Raw genomic sequence first — 25074 nt, forward strand, 5'->3', positions numbered from 1 at the left:
CCTGGACAAGCTGCCACTGCCGGCTGCATCACACATAGGGACCAGGGACTATAACCAGAAAGGGTAGAAAATAGTCTTTTCCTTTTTTGGGCTGGGAAGTCATCCTTGTTCACTTCTTGGCCTTCAGATAGCACTGGAGAGTGGCCCCGGCCAGTTGCCCTCATTTACCAGGGAGCTACTAGGAAATAGCAGCTGAAACACTGAAAAAGGAAGGGGAAAAGGAATAGGATTCAGAAAAAGGAAAAAAAAAAAAAAGGAAAGGACTCAGGTCCCTCACCTGAATTGGGTGGTGGTCAAGGGCTTCTACACGGAAACCTTTCTGTTTCACCAGAGAGTGGCCCTGGCCAGCAACTTGCAGTTGCCTCCGTGCTTAGGCACTGTCCGTTGAGCGTCCTGAGTTGGAAAGGAAAAGAGAGACAGAAAAAAAGATTCTCCTGTACGCAGCAGAGAAGAAAAGGGGAAAGGAGAAAAATAAATCTCAAACTTTGAGTTTATCTCCTGGTTGGTTCTCCAAAATATGTTACCAGTAAGGGGTCTTGACTGCAAGTTGTTCAGGTTCTTTGCATTTTGAACAAAGAATTGGACAAACTGCACAGCAAAGCAAGGAAGGAATAAGCAACAAAAGCAGAGATTTATTGAAAATGAAAGTACATTCTACAAGGTGGGAGCAGGCCCAAGCAGTGGCTCAAGAGCCCCGGTTACAGAATCTTCTGGGGTCCAAATACCCCCTAGAGGTTTCCCATTGGCCACTGGTGTCCACCCCATGCAAATAAAGTGGTGGCCCTCAATCAGTCTGATTGGTTGCAGAAAGCAACCATCACAGGCTAACATAAAGTTACAAAGTTACACTCCTATGCAACCATCTGATTGGTTGTGGAAAACAACCAATCAGAGATACTTTAATATTTCTATCTGCCATGCAGAAGGAATGGCGGGGTTGCAAAGTGAGTAGCATCTGGTCGTTTTGTTACTTAGGTGTGAAAATTTGGGGTTTTCCTTTATCAATTTAGTTCTAGGAAGTCAGCATGAATTGGCCTTAGATTCCCTGCCTCCAGACCCTATTCTCCTGCCTCAAACTTAGGCACCATATCTGCATTCTTACTACAGCTAGGAGAATATGAATGACATATTAGAAATGTACAGTGGTTTCTTCTGGATAAAATATTGATGGGTTTATATGAAAAAAAAGGAGTTCAACAGGGCTTGATAAATGACAGAAATCAGGGATTTTAAACTCCATGAGCACCCCTCACCTGGAGGCACGGAGTGGAGTTGGAGACAGGCTGTAATGTGGGCAAACACTTCTCTTAGAAGTGTCTCTGCAGGCTGAGCTCCAGGACAACTGTGAGTAGCAGCTGTAGACTGTAGCAGCTACTGAGTAGGAAGGATGCAAGGGTGACACCCCAGAACAAGAAGAAGGAAAGATCTAAGAGCAGCTGTGTCCAGGGCATAGGTATCAACACCATACAAAGGGCTCAGCAGTGGCTGAAAAAGGAAAAAAAAGAACTCAGAAAAAGGAAAAAAGGAATAGGATTCAGAAAAAGGAAAAAAAAGGGGAAAGGACTCAGGTCCCTCAACTGAACTGGGTGGTGGTGGTCAGGGGCTTCCACATGGAAAACTTTCAGTTCTACCAGAGCAGTGGCGGGGGATCAACCTCTGTTTAGAGTCGGTTTCTTTGGAGTTGCAAGGGAGTGGCACTGGAAAGTAACCAGAGGAGGTCAGAAGAAATTTCACCTGGAGGTCAGGGGGTCAAGGGATGCTACCAGAAGTCCTTGAGCATGGTGGCAATGGAGGGTCTTCTCATCACTGGGTTAGGACTTCTTACCAAAGAAATTAAAAGGAATTCAAGCTATACTGTCTGGCCCCCAGCATACAGACTTCACTGAAAACCAGAACACCTCCTCTGGCGCACTCTTCCCACAATGCTGGAAATCACTGAACTGGTTCGAAATTGCAGGCTCAGATCCCAGACCCTGTGTTTAACAGCTTGCAAGCAGACAGTGTGCAGAATGCCTTATCTTGGAATAAATAGTTCTTGATGTATCGCCTATCATTTAAGGATGAGGAAATTGAATGCAAACCAGTAGGGAGCCTATGAAGTAATGCTATAGCATAAAGAAAAAATAGAAGGAAATATTGTTTTTAAAATATTACTGCAATAAACAGAAGAAACTATTCACCAGCATGTGCCTTGTACTCTCAGGGCTCAAGGAAACATGGACAAATGAGATGAAAGATGAATGATAAGAAATTTGAGCTGAGAGGGGAACAGATTGAGATAAAGCAGAAATTATAAAGAAATTAGATAAGGAAAGAATTTCAGGTAAGTAAACATGCTCTAATGGAATTTAAAAATTCATTTAAAGCAGAATTATTCTATGAAAATCAAATCAGGAACGTGGAAGATATATTTGAAAAGTGCTTCCTGAATGCAAAGAAATGAGACCAGAATATGGTTTTATTTTTGAACGTGGCTGCTAGAAAAATATTTGTTCAAATGTGTTGACTTTAAAAATACATTTTATTGATTTTCTTCTTATTAAAAATGAGTACATGTTCATGGCTCAAATATGAAGAAGAAAAGTTTTCATTTTCTACTATCATGTTTCATATATCCATTAAGTCTTTTTCCTATGCATGTAACTAGTTTGACTATAGGATCTTTGCACAGAATATATATACATGCACACACATATAAACATACATACACAACATGTTTGTGTTTCTTTTATAAAATTGAATAATAACTCACAGAAAATAAAGCCAAGATGAACAGTTTCTACAGCAATAAAGAAAAATAAGACCTGCCTCATGTGACAAAAGACCCATCGCAGTTCATGTCCTTCTTATCTCTAGCTTTTTCAGGTCAAGGATGGTTTTATCAGAGGCTGCCTATCCCAGTGTTGCCGCTCCAAAGTAGTGATACAGAATGGCTGGGCTCCTGGCTAAACCTCACCCTTAAACCTGGAACCGCGGCCCTAAGTGAAAACACCCGACCCTGTTTTTCCACCCAAATGTTGCTTTTTGGCCTGCCACGCCCCTATCCTGTGCCCATAAAGACTTCAGCCGGCAGAGCAACACAAACGGATGATGCTAGTCGTTAGGGATGCGAGCGGCTGAGCATTAGGGATACAAACTGCTGAACACTGGGGATACAAGTGGCTGAGTGTTGGAAACTAAGGATAGAAGCGGCTAACTTCAGATGGAGTGGCCCCAGGGAAGATCATCTTTCCACACCATACCCTTTCCCACTCCCATCCCATTGAGAGCCATTACCCGATAAAATCCTCCCCATACACTACACTACCCTTCCATACGTTCATGTGACCTAACTTTTCCTGGACGCTGGACAAGAACCCGGGTGCCAAGAGGACAGAGGCTTGGACGCTACTGCGGGCCACACACACACAGAGCCTGCTCCCGCCAGAGAGGAGCAACTGGCCAGATCCAGCGTTTGTTACCTCCGGTTCCCACAATCACTGGCTCTCAATGCTCCCTTTCGTGGGCAGTGGCCAGCGGTGGACTGACTGAAAAGAGCCACTCCAGTTTCTGCCCACAAAGGAGGCCAAGGGAACAATCCCATCTCACCTAGGGGCCCGTCCGGAATACAACAGATGGTTAGTTAACATGCGGACCTGTCGGATCTGCCTTTTTTCAAGGCCCTGCCACCTCCCTCTTTCCACTGGGTAAAAGGAATATTGGCTCTGTTTCCCTTTATGGAGGACTAGCTGGTCTGAAGTGGGGAAGGGATACAGTGATTAAAGGAACCCATTTCCACAGAGCAGAGGCTCTTCCTTCAACCCCACCCGCTGCCCTTATGCCCTTTACGTTGTTTTTCTGTTTTTCTAAGGGAGAGGGTTCTCTTCCTACCTCAGCACTCTGCTTATGACAGGAAAATGACAGAGGAGCAACCCTTGCTGGCTGGTAGCTGTAAACTTGCCAAAGCCCATGAGACTTAATCTAAGTGAATCTCTGCAGCCCTTCAAATACCCTTTTTAAATCTCAAACTTGATTCCAAGCTTCAGGTTGAGGTCCTCGAAAGGAAAACGAGATCTGAGGGATCCAAAGCCAGGCAACAGGCACAATGTAAATGGGCAGGATCAATTCCTGCCAACGAAAACCCTGCTTCATGGAAGAAGGCCATGCTCCATGGCATAGGTGAGGCCCAGGGAACTCAAAGGTTGTTGACACTAGGGGAGATAGGGTGTATATGGATAAGAGCGGGTACTCCCACCCGCTAGGCTCCCCTGCTTCATCGGTGCAAGCCGCTTTGGCACCCATGGGTGGCACCTGCCAAGGTCACTGGGACTCAGGGATGGAGACAGAAAAGAAAACGGAGGAACACCCTCTTTCTTTCTCCCTTGCACACCAAGTTTTTGCTGAAAGAAGGAAGGGAATGAAGGATGCCCCAAATTGCCTGTCTTTCAGAATGGACAATGAACAAACTTTATCATCTCCAGTTTATACTCAGAAACAGACCCTGGGTCTAGATAGTACTTTATGGGATCTCCTGAAAATGGCCACCTTGGTCTTTTAGATATAAGAAAGAGGCAGAAGCTTTAATGACCACCGTGCAAGCTCATGAACCCCAGAATTCCTAACGTTCACCTGTTAACCACTACAGATGTGGCAAGAACAGTTCTCTCTCAAAGTGTAACCACTCCCATACAAGATTTAATTTTTTTCACCAGGGTGAGACAGCTTGGGGTACAATCTTGTTAGTATATTTCACTTCTTATTTCTGTAATCTTTGGCACTAAATTCTTTCCTTGCATAATACACGTTTGATCCTTGCATACTTAACCTTGTAAAACTTGTTTTTTCTCTCGCCTGGAGGCCATCAAGGTTCCAAATAGGCAGGCAGCCAGAACCTCGGACGATGGCTCCCTTTTGCCAGGGATCTTTAGGTAAATCTCTCGGAGGAATCTGATTGCCATTTTCCGCAAACAGTGTCCCCTTTCAGCAGGAAGTAGCTAAGACCGGTCATTGTCCATATTCTAAAGGCACTTCGATGTGCCTCTTCAGAGTGGGGAGATGATATAGAATGGCTGGGCTCCAGGCTCCCCACTAGACCCCACCCTTAAGCCTAGGACCATGACCCTAAGTGCAAACAGCTGACCCCATTTCTCTGCCCAAATGTTGCTTTTCTGGCCTGCCATGCCCCTATCCCGTGCCCACAAAAAGACTTCAGCTGGCAGAGCAACACAGTGGCTGATGCAAGTAGTCAATGCAAGCCGCTGGGGATGCAAGCAGCTGGGCATTGGGGATCCAAGCTGCTGAACGTTGGGGATGTAAGTGGCTGAGTGTTGGAGACTATGGATAGACGTGGATAACTTCAGAAGTGTGGCTTAGGAAAGATCATCTTCTTTCTGCACCATCCCCTTTCCAACTCCCATCCTGATGACAGCCATCACCCAATAAAATCCTCCACATACACTACCCTTCAATCCATTTGCGCAACCTGATTTTTTCTGGACACTGGACAAGAACCTAGGTGTAAGGAGAGCAGGGACTTGGATGCTGCTGCAGGGCGGCACAGAGCCTGCTCCCACCAGAGAGGAGCGACTGGCTGGTTCCAGCCTTCATTCCCTCTAGTTCCTGGACTAGCTTGCCTGCCTGCTCCCTCTTGCCTGGAGTGGCCAGAGGCCGGCTGAGTGAAAGGAGCCACTCCAGTTTCTGCCTGTGAAGAGGGTCAAGGGAACAATCCCATCTCAGTACGAGGAAGGAGACCTTAGGATTCTTCACTCTTCAAGCCCACAATTTAAAAGTTGGCACTGAGAGGCAGAAAGGGAATTTATTCCAATAAGTGCAGTAGAGGCTTATTTCTTCTCCTTCTCTAGGAAAAGTAGAAGAGAAAGCTCTTGAGTTGTGGCTGCTTTGGTGCAGAGTGGGCAGAGCCAGAGGAGCTGTGAGAATCTCCCAAGTATCACTGGTTATCGCCTGGGACTGTCACGTCAACAGGCAAGCCTGGATGCATCCTCTGTTTACCCTCTCTCCTAGGCTTGGTGTTTTCCTAACTGTGTGGTCTCCAAGCTTAACAAGGCTCTCAGTGCTGACAGGTCATTCTTCTCCATTCCCAAGTTATCTTTTTCTTCCAAAACTTACTGTAGCAATTTCAAATCCTATAGTTTTTTGATACATCCAACTATGTCTATAAAAACATGCTGACCCACGCTGGCCCACAGATATCTTATCCTCCTGCCTTGTTGTCATAAGGGAAGGGGCATCCTTCTCAGATGTGGGTCTAATTCCTTTATCTGTGCTCTGCCTGACATTTCTTCCTCTGGATCTTCCACCCAACCCTTGACTGGCTTCTTCCTGTCCATATTTAAATATGCTTGAGATTTTCAAATCTTTATAAAACTTTCTCTCTATTGCATGTCTTACTGTCACCAAAGATCTGTTTTGAGAGTTATCTGTAATTGTTATCTTTACTTTCTCACTTTTTTCTTGTACTTCTACTCATTGAAATCTGACTTTCACTCCTGCCCTTGCATGGGTCATCCTAATTGTAGCTCATGTTAAGGAACACTTCTAAGTCCTTAGGGAAGAAATGCCCTCTGGGCAGCATTTGGCACTGTTGACAAGGTTCTCCTTACTAACACACTTTTATCTCGGTGTCTGACACTGTGCTTTTCTGGTTTTTCTCCAATTTAATCAGATCAGATTGTGTCTTCTCAATCTCCTTTTTTTTCTGTTATTGTTTTCTTTCTGCCCAACCCTTAGATACTGGTGTTCTTAAGAGGGCTCTTTCTTTCTCACTCAACACATTTTCTCTCAGATGATCTGTAACAACAAGCTATTTGCTGATGACTGCCATTTATTTGTTTAACAAGTATTTATTGAAATGGAAACAAATCGTAAGAAGAATAAACAAATTCAAATGCTGGATCATTGAAAAGACCAACAATATAAATCAACTCCTTTGAGTTTGACTAGTTAAAAAGAAAGAATGAGAGTAAAATATATAATATTGAAAATAAGAAAGGAGATATTTTCACAGATCTAGAAAAAATTAAAATGTTCATAAAAACCCCACATCCAACTCCTATGGCAATACTTTTTCTAGGATTTTCTAAAATCCTGGAAAAAGGGATTATTCCTTAACAAAACATAATTCACCAAATTGTAGTCAAGAAGTAGGAAGTTTGAATAGGTCAATTTTCCGTAAGAGTTTGGAAAAATTAGAGGCACCATTGGAAAAGGGACTGAGAGAATAATATTCCTATTTACTAATTTATTTTTTGGCAAGGGAAAGGGGAGGATGAAGGCTTGTAGAAAGTGGGATGTGGTCAATAAACCTAACAGAGGAAGTGGTCAGAGAAAGATGACTGAGAGTTTCCCTGTTCAGCATGTAGACTTTTTTCTTAAAACTCCTGGTACCACCCTAAAGCAGGTGTCTATAAACTATGAACAAGTGGCCAAATCCAGCTCACCATCCTTTTCATAAAGGTTTTTTGATACACAGCCACACCCATTTGTTTAAGTGTTGTCTATGGCTGCTTTGGTGATACAATTTCAGAACTGAGTAGTTACAGCAGAGACCAGATCGCTCATAAGACCTAAAATATTTGCTATCTGGATCTTCACAGAAAAAGTTTGCTGACTCCTGCCCTAGACCTCATCTCTATCCGCTTCTATGTCTGGTGACACCAAGTGCAAAGGTCCTGTAGGACATTTTCGTCAGAGAATATGCCTCCCATTCCTACAGAGGAAGAAGAAGGGTGGTTGCCTAACTCTGTCGGAGCGGGGGAGGGGGTGGACATTTAGGAGTTTAATTATTTCTTTTATATGCTTTTATATAGCACGCCCCCCACGATCTTTGGCTGGACCTAGTGCCATTGGTTTGTTAGTTTTCCAAGGTCCTCAAGTTGATGATTAGCATGCTACTCCGTGAGTGCCTTTTGAGTCACTTTCCATTTCTTCATTCAGTCTTTGTCTTCATATATTGTAGCTTGGATTTAGGGAAGTTTCTTACTTTTACTCAGCTGGGGTTTGTGTTTCTGTTTCTCTTTCTGTTTGTCGACTTAAGGTGAGACAATTATCTTAAGGTCCAAATGAAAGTATAAATTCCTAAGAAGAGAAACTAAGATAAACATCTCAGGACATGGTAAGATCAAAGTGTTATTGGTATGAACTTAATGATATTGAATCCATTCAAAATGGATCAAGGAAACGAAAGAGTGACTATAGTGAAGTGTCTCAGTATATGAGATCATTTAATACATGATCTTTGGTGAAGGCTTTTTGTTGCGGACAACAGAATTTACTCTAGCTAGTTCAAATGAAGGGGATCTACTAGGATGAGTTAGGTAGCTTTCTAGATGAAAGAACCATGCTTGGATGTTATGCAGCCAGGAAGAGGGTTCACCATACATGAGACATTTCAAATGGAAGTAGCATTGCTGCTACTCTTATTGCTTGGGATTTATGATATAAGAACTTGAGAAATCCCCTCACAGCTACCCCAACAGAGCAAAATATTTATTTATTTATTTATTTTTTTTTTTGAGACAGAGTCTCGCCCTGTCACCCAGGCTGGAGGGCAGTGGTGCAATCTCAGCTCACTGCAACCTCCACCTGCCAGGTTCAAATGATTCTCCTGCCTCAGCCTCCTGAGTGGCTGGGATTACAGGCACCTGCCACCATGCCCGGCTAATTTTTGTCTTTTTATTAAAGATGGGGTTTCACTATGTTGGCCAGGCTGATCTCAAACTTCTGATCTCGTGATCCACCAATCTCGGCCTCCCAAAGTGCTAGGATTAGAGGTGTGAGCCACCGTCCCTGGTCCAAAATATTTTTCTTTCTTTCTTTCTTTCTTTCTTTCTTTCTTTCTTTCTTTCTTTCTTTCTTTCTTTCTTTCTTTCTTTCTTCTTTCTTTCTTTCTTCTTTCTTTCTTTTCTTTCTTCTTTCTTTCTTTCTTTTTCTTTCTCCTTCCTTCCTTCCTTCCTTCCTTCCTTCCTTCCTTCCTTCCCTCCTTCCTTTTTTCCTTCCTTCCTTTCTCCCTTCCCTTCCCTTCCCTTCCCTTCCCTTCCCTTCCCTTCCTTTCCTTCTTTTTTTTTTCTGAATCTCTCTCTGTCACCCAGGCTGGGGTACAATGGCATGATCTCTGCTTACTGCAACCTCTGCCTCCTGGGTTCAAGTGATTCTCCCACCTCAGCCTCCCAAGTAGCTGGGATTACAGGCACCCGCCATCATGCCCGGCTAATTTTTTTGTATTTTTGTAGAGACAGGGTTTCACCATGTTGGTCAGGCTGGTCTTGAACTCCTAGCCTCAAGGGATCCACCCGCCTCGGCCTCCCAAAGTGCCAGGATTACAGGTGTGAGCCACTGTGCCCAGACAATTTCACTGTGCTTTCTAAGAGAATAAACATTCTTTTGTACAACTACTTATCATATTGACCTCTCTGCTGCAAGACTTGCTTGGGTGTGTCTGTTTGCTGGCATGTTCATCTCATATGTAACAATGGTACAACTGGGTCTAAGAATGCAGGATTTTTGCCTTTAGCCTTAGACTGTATAAGAAGGCAAACTAGAAGGGAGTGGCAGCTGAATGAGCCAGATCACAGTATCTTCCACAACGACCAAGGTAGCACAGCAGCACTTCTGAAAGAAAATAGCACTGGACTTCATCCTATATGATTAAAAAATCCAGACAAAAAAGGGGAAAAGATAGGATACGATTAGAAAAACACTCTACATGTATTTGAGACTTAAATAGAATCATCTTAGCAATATAATTCCTAAAAACAGATCTTAAACTATTTTTTAAGAGACAAAGTCTAGAAACTATAGAAGGAAATATATTTGACTATGTAAAAGTGAAAGTTTTGATTAAAAAAAAAGGATGATACAAACTAGTGTCACTTAGACCTTTTGTAAATTTGTAGAGCTGTCCAGTCTGCCATGTGCTACCAACCCATTCCTAGGCAAGTACAGAAACTGAGAATAAGCATTTACAGACTTTTATAGATATTTGATATTGCTATGACATCCAAGTGTGTGATTTTGTATTTTACAAAACAATGATTTGCTATAGATTGGAAATATTCTCCAGTACTGGGCCTTTGCCACAGAGAATTTAAGAAACACTTCCACAAGCAAAGTATATATACATGCGTGAACTCTGGAACAAAGTTATTTGCAATACAGCTGACAAAGTATTAAACTCTATAGTATACAGAAAATATACAAGTTGACATGAAAAAATTTTAAAAAGTACCAAGAAATAAATGGATTCAGAGATGTGAAATTCAAATGTTCAATAAAATCGTATGCCATTTGAGCTCATGAATGGTCGACCGTATGTTTCCACTCTTTAGACTTATAAAAATTGAAAAGGGCTATAATACATATTGCTAATGCAGATATAGGAAATTTCTTATACATTGCCAGTGGAACTATGAATTGTTATAGCCTTTTTAGGAAGCAATCTGGCAGCATCCATTAAAATAAAAATAAATTGAACATATTCTTTGACTCAGCAGTACTCTTCCTGTGAATCGATCCTATCAAAATAAAAACACCCATAAGTAAGCACATCTTCTCAAAGATGTTTATTGCAGCCCCATTTGTAGCTGCAAAAATTTAGAAACTAAATGAATGGCAGGAATAGGGGAATGGCTGAATAAATTGTGGTCCATCCACCCCAGGGAAACTTATGTGGCTATTAAGAAGAATGAATTAGAATTATACCAATTACCTTGGCAGGATTTTTATCAGGTATCCTTGAGAGAGTAAAAGCAGATGCAGAAAATGTTTCATATACTATCCTTTATATGAAATCATAAATGACAAAACCCTGTACATGTGTATATTTTATCTGTATATATTGAAATATAATTGTGAAAATTGAGAAAAATAAGAAAAATAAATACTAGGTCATTAACATGGGTTATTGTGGGTGTGTCGGTGAAGATGTGGGTGAACTTGAGGAGTGGAGAGAAGCAAGAAAAAATAGCATTATAAATCACATCATACATAATATGATTCAATTTATGTAAAAGTGTCCATTTTGTGTATGTACATAAGACACTTTTTAAGGCAATCTTTATAAAAGATTAGCTAGCTTTGTATCTACGAAGTTGTAGAGATAGCCACAATAATATGACAATACAATAATATGCCAATAAAGAAAACAATAAAAAAAGGGAAAATGTTAATATCTTGGTAGAAAAATATTCAAAGGGCATATATTGCGATTCAATAAAAAATAGATACAAAATCACCAATTGCCATATTAAAAATATTCAACCTGATTAAAAATCAAAGAAATGCAGGTGAAAATATTATCAGATGTATTTATTATTACACATAATAATATGTAAATATTATTAAAATCAGTAACTTTTCAGCTGTGAATAGCACTTTCAAGTATATTTCCAAAGAGAATAAAAATTAAAATAATAGTTCTAGGGGGAAATATCTGCAAAATCAAACCATGTATATGTCGTTGATGTTGATTCCTTTTGTAAAATTTTATTCTATGAATGTAAATACATCAGTAGGAAGGAATTGTTTTTTCTATGAAAAGAGATGTACTAAGGGGTGTCAATAAGCGAATGAAATAACAGAATCTCTGTATTATTTACAGAGTGAAGCACTTGAAACTGCCTAAATGTCCAACAGAAGGGAATTAGTTAAATAAAAGATTGTACAACCACATAAAATATGTATTGTTATGAAAACAAGCTCAAAATGTGTTGTGATTAAAATGCAGGTGAAACAGTCATGTTAATAGTTTGTTGCTTTTTTAGTAAAGTATACTTTCCTATGAGAAAAAATTAGAGAGACAAACACACAAAAGTTAAAAGTAATTTTGGGGAGCATGATGGGATTATGGGTAACATTTTGTAGCCTCGTGTCTTTCTGTAGTTTCCAAGTTTTCTGCACTGAGCAATAGTTTTAATTAGAATGAAAAAAGATGTTATAAAAATGTTAAAAGGCTATAAAGATTTCCATCTTCTGGAAGTGCACTCGGAAGGGAGATTAAGCAGGTAGGAGTTATGTGATGTATTCAGGAAGAGAGCTGGCCACCGTGCTCTGTCACTCCCTGTACATCAGTTTGGCATATGAACTCTAACCTTTTGCTTTCAAAGCTGGAGATATAATCAAAGGTAGGTCATTAGTTAATTGCTTTGAGGTTATTTCCGAAATCCCTAGTGGGCTCTTGTAAATGATTAGTAATATCATTATTACTTACACAATTGTGGGCAGGCCATTACTGCTTTCTCAGCACTGACTCAGGGTTTTATAAGCAAATGGCTCTCAATTTGGGGTTCCCTAACCTCAAGAGGTCCAAAATGATGGTAAGGTCTCTGAACTACTTTGTATACATAAAAAATGTCAAGAAATTATGCCTTTATCCTTATAGTCTTGTACAGGCTGACAAAGCCTTATTTTAATAGCTTTTTTTGTCTTTTGCTTTTAACATAATATATAATTTTCATTTGATACATCATGATAAATTGGTAATTAAAATAGTTTTTGATAAATATACATATATTGGAAAAGTTGGTTTATTACTAAATGAATACAAATTTGGGTTTTAGAGAAGTCTTTCAAACAAGGAATTATTTTTTTTTTCCTGGCTCTAAGATTATTCTTGTATTTAATATTTAGGCCCAGCCACAATCCCTAAAATTTTATTTGTACTCCACTTACAGATATGAACTTGTTATGATATTTCTGAAGAAGAAGAGACTATAAGGAAGAGCTCTCCTAACTTAGCAACCATTCTCCATTTTCCAAAAGGGTAAACCAAGGCACAGAAAGATAGGCACAAGGTCATGGTTGCTGAAGGAAAGAGCTATTACCAAAACCTGTATTGTCTGTTTTCAATTTTCTCATTTCTCCTTGGGTTCTAGGGTTTTTCCAGGTAACTTATGTAGGCAGAAGGTAACAAACACTCGTGCACACACACTGAAAATCAGAAAGAGAGAGAGAGAGAGTTGCCATAATTGGTACCTTTGTTTAGAGAAGAAAGGCTGAGGCCTGGAGAAGTTAAGCGACATGCTTAAATCCACACAGCTAGTCAGAGGCAAAGCCAGGATTTGAACGTGGGTAGTCTGAATCCAGGATCTTGGCCTTCACCCCTCTATAACATGACACTCTCATCCCTGAAGAAAGAAAAAGTCAACCGAAAGCATTATGGAAAGAGTCCTTTAATAAAATGGCTAATTCTGGCAATGGGCCCAGAGAGGGGATGGAGAAATCCACTTAGTTTTACTTTCATGACTGATACAGATCTTAAAACTGAGTTTCTTGCTGGACGGTTTTTAAAATCTTATTGTAAAGACCTAGGAACTTAAAACTAACTGAAAATTCTGGCCATTATTGATTATCAGGGATATGTTATCTTAAAGAAAGAACTTCTAGCCAATGTAACACCTGGATTAAATCAATAGCTTCTCAATCCAGCCGATAGGTGCTTCTAAACAACACTGGCTGCTCTTGGTCTATTCTTTAAGTGACCAGAACAAAGAAAGAAAGGTTTTCCAGTGTTATTTTCCTTGCTATTTTCTAAATGTGCTGTGATCCCTTTGTTGTGGGAAATTTAGCATTGAACATATAAATTTGACAGTCCAGAAGAGCTCTTCTAGGTGGAAGCGTAGATTTAAATTTTAGACTCCAAGCAAAACTTTCAACTAAAAAAAGGGAAAAAATGCTTTTAAAGGAGAAAATATGATGGCTGCTTAGTGTCTGTGTATAGGTTGGAGGGCTTAGGGTGGGAGGAGGAGTGAAGAGAGCCTCGTTTTGTTGATTTCCCTAAGTCATCAGTCAGACTAGCAGTACATCAATATTATAAGCATTTTTCTAAACGGAAGAAATGAATGAGTTCCCATGTGCAGCCACTCAAAAACCTGCATCAGATCAGTGAAACTTTCCTTCCAAGAGGCCCACAGCCTCTGGCCTATCTCCTGATGGAACAGAAAATGTGTGGAAAGGGCTACATGCTGTGGTCACTGATTACAGAGTCAATTATCTTACTACATTTTTTTTTCACAGTGAGAAAAACTAACCACGTTCAATGAAAAAATTGTCTCTACTGCATTCTCCATAAATGTCCTTGACTCTTCTTGAGGGCATTTTTATGGCCCTCAGGTATATAGATTTGATAAAACATACTAGATTCTCTGTACATGTTTGTTGAAATAAGTTATTTTAAGACCTATTACAATGGTGTGGAGGAATACCTAACCCATAGGGTTGAGTTTTTGTTTGTTTGTTTGTTTTGAGGCAGAGTCTTGCTCTGTCACCCAGGCTGGAGTGCAGTGGCACGATCTTGCTCACTGCAACCTTCCACCTCCCAGGTTCTAGTGATTCTCCTGCCTCAGCCTCCTCAGTAGCTGGGATTACAGGCACTCACCACCACACCTGGCTAATTTTTATATTTTTAATGAGACAGGGGTTTCATTACATTGGTCAGGCTGGTCTCGAACTCCTGACCTCATGATCCACCCACCTCAGCCTCCCAAAGTGCTTGAATTACAGGTGTGAGCCACCGTGCCTGGCCCCATAGGATTGTTTTTAAGATCCAATGACTCCTGTTGCCTGGCTCAGTAAATGGTAGTTATAAAAGAGTGCTAAGTTCCACAGGAAAAAAGAAATTGGTAAATGATGTGGGAGTCTAGAGATTAATGAATTTACTTCCAGCTTTGGGAATGAAGATGAGTGTAAAACTTAAAGCTTTTTTCAGAAGTAACATTTGAACTGAGCGTTAGGGAGGAAGAAGTCTATTTTTCTTCCTCCACCATTTTTTTGTTTCTCTGGAGGGGAAGGTATACAGAATTGATTAAACCTTGGGCCTTGGGTGGCTCACATTTCCTAGGGGGTAGGGCCAAAGAACATCAAGTTAGGTCAAATGCATGAAGCAGTGGTCCTTCTCCTTTCCTGTTTCCGTAGATATAAATTTCTATTGATCTGGGCACTGTACTCTCATCTCCAGCAATCCTGTCACCAATAGATGTGTAGGCTGAATGGATAATTCCCCTCAGAGGCTGCCATCTTACTTGCTAGTCTCTTCCTCTCAAGGACCTTTGTATCCTGCTTACCTTAGCCTCATTTCAGAATGACTGTGGTAAGATATAACTTTGGTATTACAGTGGAGTAAAAGTCCATATTAGTTTTCTAGGGCTGCTGTAACTTAACAAAATTCCACAGAGTGGGTGGCTTATAAAATAGAAATCTATGTTCTCAGTTCTGGAGGCTAGATGTTTGAGATCAAGGTGTTGGCAGCCCTCCTGAGGGCTGTGAGGGAAGGATCTGTTCCAGGACCCTCTCCTTGGCTTGCAGATGGCCATCTTCTCCCTGGTTCTCTTCACGCGGCATTCTCCCTCTATCCATGTCTGTGGCTAAGTTTTCTGAGAGCATGAGGAGTTTATTAAGTATTAACTCACACAATCACGAGGTCCTACAATACGCTGTCTGCAAGCTGAGGAGCAAGGAAAGCCAGTCCAAATCCCAAAACTAAAGAACTTGGAGTCTGTTGTTGTCTGAGGGGAGGAAGCACCCAGCACGGGAGAACGATGTAGACTGGGAGGCTAGGCAAGTCTAGTCTTTTCACATTTTTCTGCCTGCTTTATATTCTAGCCATGCTGGCAGCTGATTAGATGGTGCCCACCCAGATTAAGGGTGGGTCTGAGTTTCCCAGCCACTGACTCAAATGTTAATCTCCTTTGGCAACACCCTCACAGACACACCCAGGATCAATACTTTGCATCCTTCAATCCAAACAAGTTGACACTCAGTATTAACCATCACAGTCCATAACCAGGTCTTCTTTAGGGCTTGAGTCTGCACCAGTGTTCCAATGTTGTTTGCCACAAGGTCAAAATTAAGTGATGACTTTGAGTTCCAATCTGACCTGTCATTGTTCCCTTTGCATATTCCCTGTTGAGCCTCTGTGATAAAGAAGTCGTTTGAGTATACCTGGTTCCCCGATCCAAGTGCCAGCTGACAGTCTTCACACACCCTTCCCTCAAAACCCTAACGTGAGCTTCGAAAGATGCATGATTTGAATATGTGGAGATGGGAAATTACTGAGCCCGTAGAGTAAATATCACATATGGGGCTCAGTCTAAAGTGAGCTTACTGGGGCACGTACTTTAGGGACAGAATTCAAAGGGATGACAAAAAGCATATTAATCAAGTTAAATAATATTTTAATGAAGTACTTAAAAAAGTAAACTAATAAAAAATACGATAAAAACATATCAAACTTTAAAAAGACAGGATCCATGACAGTCCTTCAAATATTTTTAGACAGGTGTCTAAAAACCTCTCAGAGCCTCTAAGGCTTCTAAGAGCCTCTCTTTCTGGGTTGAAATCTTGCTGTGGTATCAAATGTCTCTTATAGGACATGGTATTTAGATCTCTCACTACTCTTCCATTAATTCATTCAACAAATTCTTTGTTCATTGTGTGTCTACTAAGCACCATCCAGAATGGTAATTAAATATTTGTCAAATTAATAAACAAATATCTAATAATGGTGTTTTTAAAAAGACACCCACAGGGGCTGTCTAGTCTAGTAGAAAGAAAAAGCATTAACAAAGTGGTGGGTGTCGGAAGGGCTTGGATTGGATGGTAAAGGATCCTTAAAATAGGTTTTTTATTTATTAAGTCAACAAATAATTATTTAGTATCTACTAATGCAGGGCATTCTACATATATCAGTTAAGCATTTCAAAATGCTAGTAGGCAAAATGATCTAGAGACTCAAAGTGTAAATTGTCAGTATTTTTCAAGAGATTAATTTCATGGAGGAAGGCCTCTTTGGTAGATTACTCTAAGAGACAATATTTACTGGATACATGTCATTGCATTCCTCTAGCTGTTATTCCTCTAGCAGCAATAACTAGAGGAGTAGGCAGAGATAACGGAAGAGGGCATTTCTTCTTTATTAGTCGTGACAAATGAGAGATATAAACCAAACTGGCAAAAAGTGGAAGCTAAGTACAGTGATGAATATTTTAGTGAAGAAGATGCACATTTGGTTGCAAAATTTCAAGTCTGCTAAGCCTGTATGAAAACTACAGTGAGCTATCAGTTAATCTCTACTGTTTAAAGTTCTAGGGAAAGAAGTAAGAAAGTTGCATCCCTTGTTCATAAAACCAAATGACCACTTTCAACCCTCAAAGGGCAGTATTTAGCCGATGATGCTTTACGTAATTTTCTGGAGTTACGGAGTAAATGCTGCAACAAGAGGTAGCTTCAAGTTCCCTCTTTGTGGTAAGGGGATGATAGGGGAAAGAACAAAATTGGCCTCCTCTCTAGCAAAAGAGGATGAAAAAGATGGAATAAGAAAGACAAAAAGGCTTATCCAGACAATGGGCAGGAAATCGGGTGTAGCAAATGGCTTTATAAAGAGATAGCACAGAGCAGTAGTGGGTGTGGACCCATCTAAGTGAAATGACAATTCAACTAATACTGATGGAACGCCTACAATGTATAAGAAACCATCCTAGAATGCCCTGGGGGTATTCATGGTCCCTGCCCCTGAGGCACTGATAATAAATAGGAAAGAGAATGACATTTGTGAATTATTTTAATATAAAATGAACTCTGGAACATACTACTATAAATATATAAAATATTATATATGTACTGTAATAATAAAACATGCATATGTATGTATGTGTATGTGTGTATATATGTGCATATATTTTGTATATATGTGTTTACATATACATGTTATATATATATAACATGTTATACATTATACACGTGTGTTTATATACATATGTGTATATATTATATAGAGAGAATATATAGAAAACATTCAAGTACTGTTAAATACCCATCTGAAAGCCTTGCATTCATTCTCCTCCTAATCTGGAAACTACGATTTTGTTTAAAGCTAGTGTTCGGCACAAAATCAACACAATGCAAGGAAATAAATGACATCCTCAAGAAGCACTTGCTGTGACTTATCCAGTGTGAGTCTACAGGGCAGCACTGTGTCCACGCCCATTTCTCATAGGGATGCTGTGAAATAGATCACTTACAGGGCAGAAAACAGTGAGAGTGCCCTGATTCACTCCATCATTGTAACCCCAAGACATAGGTTCTACTGGGCCACAGCCTCACTGGTCACCTGGCCTTCTGTTTGGAAGAATCTCAGAACAGCTGACTTTAGTGCTTGATGGAGACCAGGCCCCAGGCCAGCCACCCTGTGGCTCTGGATTTCTGATTGCAGCCTCTTATAAGTCAGCTCAGCAGCATGAGTACTAGGGGTTGATTCCCTTAATCACTAATGTGGACAATATGGTTTGGCCTTACGCCAGGGTTCTTGGCTCTCTGGCTTCTGTTCCCAAAAAACATCCATCTTCTGCAGTGACACTGACAGGAGAAATGAACTGCCTTCTATGTCCTTAAACTCTCTACTTTGTCAAAACAACAAACACAGCTCAATACACTGGGGGCTTATCTTTTAACCTTTGCTGGTGTGTTGGGCTTTAACATTGCTGACCTGGGGCTCCGGGCCCAGGCAAATGGACAGATCCATTCCCGAGATGCTGTTTGCCCTCCATTGTCAATATTGGCAAAGGGACGGGGGAATCAATGGCAGTCTAACTGGTTAGATTAGTCTTTGCAGGAAAGAGACTCAAAGACCATGTCAACACTGGTTTGACTGATTTTTAACCTCAAGGGTGAATCAATTCCGTTTAAAAGGGTGGAGCCCATAGGACATGGAAACGCAGCCACAGAATGCCCCCTGAGTCATGTTACCAGCAAAGAAACACACATGGACATTTGAGGGCCAGCCATGGGTTTATGTGAGAGCATCATTTGTGATGCTACACACCATGAAAAGAGAATATTACAAATTCACTGTCCTGCTTGAGAGTCCTTGTGTCTTGGAGAGTCCCAGATTACTTTTGTATTATTCTGGGAAACAGCAGAATTCCCAAGAATAGCCAACCGTGACCAGCATGCTGCCAAATTATTTCTATTTTCCCAGCAGTTATTCTCCAATAAAAGCTAATTTGCCAACCAAATGGATTTTTTTTTGTTGGCCTCAAAGAGGTAATAACCAAGGGTCTCCTGGGTTATTTCTTGCTGTTTCTTTTAACTCCTCCACAACCACCCCTGCCACCTTAAGAAAGTTTATTGAATAAGGAACAAAGTCAGTTATTGTACTTTTTTGGGCGGGGGTAGGGTGGGCGGAGTTTTCACTCTTGCCCAGGCTGGAGTGTAGTGGTACGATCTCGGCTCACTGAAACCTCCACCTCCCAGGTTCTAGCGATTCTCCTGCCTCAGCCTCCTGAGTAGGTGGGATTACAGGCACGCGTAACCACGCCTGGCTAATTTTTTTTTTTTTTTTGTATTTTTGGTGAGATTGGGTTTCACCATGTTGGCCAGGCTGGTCTCGAACTTCTGACCTCAGGTGATCCACCCGCCTTGGCCTCCCAAAAGGCTGGGATTACAGGTATGAGCCACCGCGCCTGGCCCAGTCATTGTACTTTACAGTTACAATACTTGCACTACACAATTAATAGTATGATGTTCACTGTAGAAATAACTGTATGATGTTCACTATATAAATAACATGTATGATGCTCACTGAGCCACCGGGGTGTGTGACTTCAAGCAGCACTCCTCCTAGGGTTAAGGAACTAGGTTGGGCAGATACAGGGAAAAACCCCTCTTGCTTTTTAAAGATGCTTGCCAGTTTCTAAAAGCAATAGTAACATTGGAGAGACTGAAGCAGTGAGTTAGCGTGATGTAGAACTGAAAACTAACCCATATAAGCAACAGTTGGAGATATTCATGACATGGTAACTGTCTCTGGTCGAGGGATGACTATCTGAAGGAGGAGTTAAATTAATGCTATGTTATTCCAGGTGGTAAAACCAGGACAAATATTTGAAAGTTACTGGGAAACAGATTTTATTTAGTCTCCTAAAAAGAGCTTTTCAGCAAACTGAACTGTGTATATTTAAATTTTTATTGATCAATTTATGTTTTAGGTTCTTGCTCTGTCACCCAGGCTGAAGTGCAGTGCTACTATCATAACTCACTGAAGCCTTGAACTCCTGGCCTCAAGCAATCCTCCTGTCATGGCCTCTCAAACTGCTAGGATTACAGGTATGAGCCACTGTGCCTGGCTTGAACTGTTTTTTTGAAAGATCACGCTCCCTTTAAAAGCAGAGCGTTCCTCATCATTGGAAATACTCAAAGCAAGACCAAGTGACAAGAGATGTTGTGTTGGGTGGAAGGTTGCCTGGTGTGGTCTTGAAAGTGCTCCCGGCACTTCAGATTCTTTGATTCTGTGAAGAAAGGGGACATATGCTCTCCTCCACTACATCTTCAGGTTCCCTGGAATCCATCCAGGATCTATGGTATTGTAGCAGTCAGATGTGGCTAGCTCCCCAGGAATTTCTCTTATCCTGATAATTCCTTTAGGTCAGGAGATGGATACTAATAAACTCATGCAGGAAATTAAAATTGTCCTCCTTTAATGCTATTTGAAGTCAAACCTTTGGAGCATTCTTTCTTCCCCATGCTTTCCTCCCATTCTTTATTTAAAAGAATTGTGTGAGGAGCTGTCTTCCTCTGTAATTATCCCTGTCACGGCTGCTCAGGATGGTTTTACTAACTGGCAAGCAAATCTCCCAGAGAAAATGGATGATGGGCAGTTCTAAAGGGGAACATGAAGACTTTTCGTCTTGGAGCTCCTGTGATGGCAGCTTCTAGTCAAGATCCTCAGACAGGGGCTGACACTGCCTGTAATGTCACCCCAAGATGAGAGGCTACTCATTCAAAGGGAATCCTCTGAACATGAGCTCCACGGCACACCTTGCCACTTCAAAGTGTTGATTAGCCTGAGAGTGAGAGGTTCCTGCTGGATTAAGGCTTCACTTATTGTTAATTGATGACTTTAAGAAGTACCAGTCAGTTTTGCTAGATCAACAGTCAGGTTGGTTACTGGAAGTACTTCCATAGGTCCTGATAGTGTAGAATTCTTAGTGGCCAATGTTGAGGCCCCCCACAGGGTGTGCAGAGCTTGTAATGAGTTTAAGTTGAGAGGGAAAGTGATTTTCATCATAGTTATAAAAAACACAGGGGAGTTCAAAAGGAATTTCTGTGCCAGTCTACAAAGATGCACATCGAGACAGCAAGTCAGATGTCATGCTTTTAGGAGACTGTGTCCTCATGGCAGCCAATCTGAATGCGAAGCCAAGAAAAAAAAAATCACATCATTCACTACTCTTCAGCATGCCTTTTATTTTTGCCATTGCAAGCACAGCTATAAAAATGGACTCGGGATCCTGCAATCAGCTGATAGGAAATCCAGGACTACTTGATCCTTCACATAAGCAGGAGAATTTTGTACTCTGAGTGACATTTTATCCTTTTAGGGTTGCCAAGTACTTCAAACCTTTCAATATTAGATTCCACCCTATCATGTGTCATCTGCGTAATACATCTCTTTGTGTTTCTTCATATAGTGGACCTCAGTAACTAAGGACCATTTCCATGGGGGAAAAAGCTAATTATCTACTTTGATTCCATTTTTGTTCAGGTTACGTGGAAATGACTATTGGCCACTGAACTCTAGAATGTAAATGTAAACTGAATAGTTTATGTGGCTCAAATAAATTTGGTAAAACAAAGTCTGATGACACTGGAGGTTAGATTAAACACAAAGCCCAAAGCTTAGGTCCCGTTCCACACATGCAGGGATGGTTGATGGAAGCAATGGTTCTGTGCAACTGGGGTCAGCTCTCTCCTCCGCCACCTTCCCTCAGTTCTGGAATAGCCTCAACCTGTGGCTCAACTTAGCTTTCCAAGACATCATCATCACAGCCTGTCTATACAGTTGCTTTAATTTAAGCAACATTCATTCAGCACCTATTATGTGTCAGACTCCAGCTAGGAATGCAATGATCAGGAAACCATCTGGGGGAGGCTACGGGTATAAATAGCTATAACGTGTGAGATATGACATGACAGAAAGTAGAAGCTATGAGGGGTACAGAGGATGAAATAGTGAATTAGGAACAGTGGGGGTCAGTGAAAGTTATTAGGGGAGTTAAACACTGGTTCATGTGGAAGAACCATTTCATAGGCTTAAAGAAACATAGTCGTTTATAGGTTGAAACCTTATCTTGGGATTCCAGCTTTTCAATCTGTAACATTATACGTATTATTCAGGACTCTTTTGGGGGTTAATGGCGGAAAACTAACTCAAATTGGTATAAGCTAGAAAAAAAGATAGTTGACTGGCATCACAAAAAGTGCAAGATACAGATTTTCAGGTATGACTGGATCCACAGGCTCATTAGTTGGGTTATTGGTTTTGTTCGTATTGTTTGAATTCCTTATATATTTTTAATATTAACCTCTTATCAGATACATGGTTTGCAACTGTTTTCACCTTTCATAGATTATCTCTTCACTCTGTATTGTTTGATGGAATCCCACTTAGCTATTTTTGCTTTTGTTGCCTGTGCTTTTGGGATCATATTCAAAAAATCATTGCCGGCCGGGCATGGAGGCTCACACCTGTAATCCAGCACTTTGGGAGGCTGAAGTGGGTGGATCATCTGAGGTCAGGAGTTTGAGATCAGCCTGGTCAACATGGTGAAACCGTGTCTCTACTAAAAATATAAAAATTAGCCAAGTGTGGTGGCACATGCTCGTAATCCCAGCTACTTGGGAGGCTGAGGTGAGAGGATTGCTTTACCCTGGGAGGCGGAGGTTGCCCTGTGACATGAGCCATGATCACACCACTGCACTCCAGCCTGTGTGACAGAGCAAGACTCTGTCTCCAAAAAAAAAAAATCATTGCCTAGGTCAGTGTCATAGGGCTTTCTCCCTGTTTTATTTTAGTAGGAATGCAGTGTCAGGTCTTCTGTTTAAGTCTGTAACTCATTTTGAGTTGACTTTTGTATACAGTGTAAGATAAGAATCTAGTTTCATTCCTCTGCATGTGGATATCCAATTTTCCTTTATGGGCCCATTAGGGCTTGTACTCTCTTCATTTCCCAGCTCTGTTCTTTCTTATTGGCTTTATGCAGAGAGGCCCTTCATACACGATGGTAAGGAGACCCCCAGTAGCTCCTGATTTATAGTCTATCTTCTCAGCTACCTTTGTAGAAAGAGTACCTCTTGCCCCACAGTTACATAAAAAAGTTCTGGAACGGTGTCTGTTTGGTTTGGCTGGTTTAAGCGCCCATCATGCCTATGCTGATCACTGTGTCCAGGGAGAAGGACTGCTCCGCTTGGCAGGTCTAGACTATGTGTCCACTGGAACCACGTAGACTGAGGAGGGAAGGGGTGTCCCTTAAAGAAAATTAATGTGTGGAATGAGGGAAGAATGCCAAGAAAAACCAACAGATGTCCACCGTTTCTTTCTTTTTCCAATTCTACTAGAAGATTCTGTCCAGTTTTCCTATGCCCTTACTGTAGGGTTGTCTGTCAGATACAGCAAATAAAAACACAGAGCATACGGATAAATTTGCATTTCTGATCATGAATAGTGTTTTGGTATAAGTATGTCCCATAATTGTTGTTTATATGAAAGTTAAATTTAACCAGGCATTTTATATTTTCTCTGGCAACCCTTTAGTACCTCACAGAAGAATCTGTTGGAAATACTAGTGCCTAAGAAGCTGTTAATAGCTTAAAATATTCTCTCAATGTGAGAGAATATGGTGTTGTTCTCAACAGGGTTTGAAATTTTCATTGAAGCAGTCATTGTCAACTTTGCCTGTGTATTGGAGTCTTCCCAGGAGCTTTAAAAATATCAATAATTGGCCAGGCGCCGTGGCTCACACTTGTGATCGCAGCACTTTGGAAGGCCGAGGCGGGCAGATCATGAGGTCAGGAGTTCGAGACCGGCCTGACCAACATGGTGACACCCCATCTCTACTAAAAATACAAAAATTAGCCAGGTGTGGTGGTGTGGGCCTGTAATCCCAGCTACTCAGGAGGCTGAAGCAGGAGAATCGCTTGAACCCAGGAGACGGAGGTTGCAGTGAGCCCAGCTTGTGCCACTGCACTCCAGCCTAGGTGATAGAGCAAGACTCTGTCTCAAAAAAAAAAAAAAAAAAATCAATAATTGGGTCCCACTCTAACTAAACTGAATCAGACTATCTGAAGCTGGAGTTCAGAATTTTTTAAGATTCCCTAGGAGATAACAGTACATGGCTAGAATTGAAAAGCACAGCACAAAATATTAATTCTTTGGAGGCATTTTTTTTTCATTAGAAAACAAATAAAAGGGGGTCTGGAAAGCCTTTCCCAGTTTCTAAGATCACACCAGTAGCCATTTCTCTATTCTGCCTTCTACAAGACGGTTTCTGGTTTACACAATACACTGCAAAATTTGATAAAAAGTCACCCCTGGAATGATTCTTTCAATGTAGGTGGCAAACGTAGGCCATGTAGTTTTTACAAATGAGTGCCTATAGAGAGTCATTCCTGAAAGAAAAAAGAATGTGGGAAAGAAAGTTAAATTGTTATGTAGCCTAAATTTACTAAAGGAATCTTTTATTTCCCTGCATGTGTTAGCTATGTAGTTTTGGCACTTTCAGCTAAGCCCTTTAATAATGAGAGATTTGCAAATTATTTGTAGACTGTGCTGAGAAGGGCCTTAAAAAGTAACATCTTCAGCTGACATAGGTTAGATCGGTTTTGAGATGGTCACTATGTGTTGACTCTGTGTCTCCTTTCTGCTTCTCTGCTCTCCTTATTCTCTTAGATCATGCTGGGTGTGTGACTGTGGCTTCTGATTGGTGGTAACTACATTTGCATATGTAGGTTGTCTCCAGTTATACACACTGGGTCTCAAATTCTAGTCCACACGTGAGCTATATCAGAATCATGTATCAGAATCACCTGGAAAGCTTAATGCCTGCAGACACATGCACACACACACACACGCACACGCACACACATTCCATCCTCACTAATTTGAGTCATTTGATGCAGCTGGGCTGGGGTAGAGTCCATGGAGATTATTGAAAATATTGCTCTAGGTGATTCTATTGCACATTCAGCTTTGAGAATCACTAGGCTAATTTATAACATTCAGCAATTTATTGGGTAAGGTTGATGATAATG

General features: G+C 41.0%; 1 long non-coding RNA gene across 1 annotated transcript in view; it reads left to right on the forward strand.

Moving 5' to 3' along the window:
• Window positions 1-20091, forward strand: part of LOC129469995 (uncharacterized) — a 148103-nt gene extending 128012 nt beyond the window's left edge. Inside the window, exon 4 of the long non-coding RNA XR_008653134.2 lies at window positions 19974-20091. This is a non-coding gene — a long non-coding RNA (uncharacterized lncRNA). The remainder of the gene's footprint in view (window positions 1-19973) is intronic.
• Window positions 20092-25074: the final 4983 nt, after the last annotated feature.

This window comes from Symphalangus syndactylus, chromosome 20, assembly GCF_028878055.3.
Source record: "Symphalangus syndactylus isolate Jambi chromosome 20, NHGRI_mSymSyn1-v2.1_pri, whole genome shotgun sequence".
NCBI classification, from domain to species: domain Eukaryota; kingdom Metazoa; phylum Chordata; class Mammalia; order Primates; family Hylobatidae; genus Symphalangus; species Symphalangus syndactylus.